At 43.4% G+C, this 1,798-nt stretch overlaps 1 pseudogene; it reads left to right on the top strand.

Moving 5' to 3' along the window:
- The first annotated feature begins 492 nt into the window (after window positions 1-492).
- On the top strand, window positions 493-1,556 carry LOC102841214 (annotated as a pseudogene).
- The last annotated feature ends 242 nt before the right edge of the window (window positions 1,557-1,798 follow it).

Raw genomic sequence — 1,798 nt, 5'->3', positions numbered from 1 at the left:
ACAGGCACGCTCCTACAACAAGCAGATGCGATCACTGTTCTGGAAATAAATGGACAAACATATCTCATCACCCAGAGTATTTGGTAGGAGAAGAGGCCTTGTATGTTAATCTTTTGGACTGTTACAATATTCACTGGCCCATTAGAAGAGGTCAGTTAAATATTCACCCTGGACCTGGGGGCTCCCTAATGGCTGTTCTGGCAGATATTGAAGTAATATAGCCTATGCAATACAAAAATACTTGGAAATCCCACTGAAAGATTTAAAGTATTATAGATGTATCTTGTTAATTCATGATATCTATAATAGGAGTCCTGATGTGGCACTGTGGCTTAATGCACCAGACGGCAAAGCCGTTTGAACTGCAAGGTTGGCAGTTTGAGCTCACCAGCTGCTCCTTGGAAACCCTATACAGGGTCACTATGGGTCGGAACCGACTCGACAGCACACAACAACAACAATAATAAGCAGCATGTGGAAGAATTAGTGAATATGATCCTAATGAAGATGGGCTTTTCAGGTATCATGGTCCACGAGGAGTCTGTGTGCACTACCTTTAGAAGTGGCTTAAGCAGCACGTGTATCATAGATGTTGGGGACCAGAAAACAAGCGTATGCTGTATAGAGGATGTCTGGCTTATGGGGGATCTGATGTGTCTAGATGTTTCTACTAGTTCATGCAGCGAGCTGGATTCCCCTACAGAGAATGCCAGCTAACCAACAAAATGGATTGTCTTCTTCTGCAGCACCTCAAAGAAATGTTTTGTCATTTAGATCAGGACATATCTGGGCTTTAGGACCATGAATTTCAGATTCGACATCCTGATTCCCCAGTCCTGCTTTACCAGTTAGGAGATGAGAAATTTCAGGCTTCAATGGCTTTGTTCTACACAGCAACATTTGGAATTGTGGGACAGAAAATGACAACTTTGCAGCACAGGTCCCAGGGTGATCCCGAGGACCCTCATGATGAACACTACCTACTGGCCACTCAGAGCAAGCAGGAACAGTCTGCAAAAGCTACTGCTAACCGAAAGTCTGCATCCTAGCCCATTGGATTTGAAGGAGATCTTCATGGCCAGCCCTCTGATCTTCCGGAAAGACTCCATTCCCAGGAGGTGGATTTGGGATCCTCCCAGGGAGACTGTCTGATGGCCGGCAGTGATGCCCAGAAAGACTGCCATCTCGCTGCTTGAAGGGAAAGCCCTGGGCCTGGATAAAGCTATCCTTCATAGCATAGACAGCTGTTCATCTGATGATACCAAAAAGAAGATGTACAGTTCCATCTTGGTGATAGAAGGTAGCTTGATGGTTCATAAAGCTCAAGAATTCCTGCAGCATAGAATACTCAACAAAATGCCACCTTCATTCAGGAGAATTATTGAAAATGTGGCCGTGATTACAAGACCTAAGGACATGGATCCCCGGCTGATTGCATGGAAAGGAGGGGCAGTATTCGCTTGTTTAGACACAACACAGGACTGTGGATTTATCAGCGAGAATGGCAGCGGTTTGGTGTCCGCATGTTACAAGAGCAAGCTGCCTTTGTGTGGTGAGATGGAGAAAGTTATTTGAAGATGAAAACCCTCATGCCTTCATGGTATAAAAGACTGACAGAATACGTGCATTTTAATGTCATTGGCCTCAGTGGAAAAGAAATGAATTCCAACCTTATTTTGAGAATAAGACATTGGTTTGAAATTTTAACCTGCTTTTGTACTCAGGACAATTAAGAATAAATCCAAATTTACTCTTCACTTAAAAAAAAAAAAATCATATACCTAGCAAAACTCTTCCT

Source organism: Chrysochloris asiatica, unplaced genomic scaffold, assembly GCF_000296735.1.
Source record: "Chrysochloris asiatica unplaced genomic scaffold, ChrAsi1.0 scaffold00591, whole genome shotgun sequence".
In the NCBI taxonomy this organism is placed as follows: Eukaryota; Metazoa; Chordata; class Mammalia; order Afrosoricida; family Chrysochloridae; genus Chrysochloris; species Chrysochloris asiatica.
Note: the sequence above shows the minus strand (reverse complement) of the source record. Positions and strands in the feature narration are given on the sequence as shown.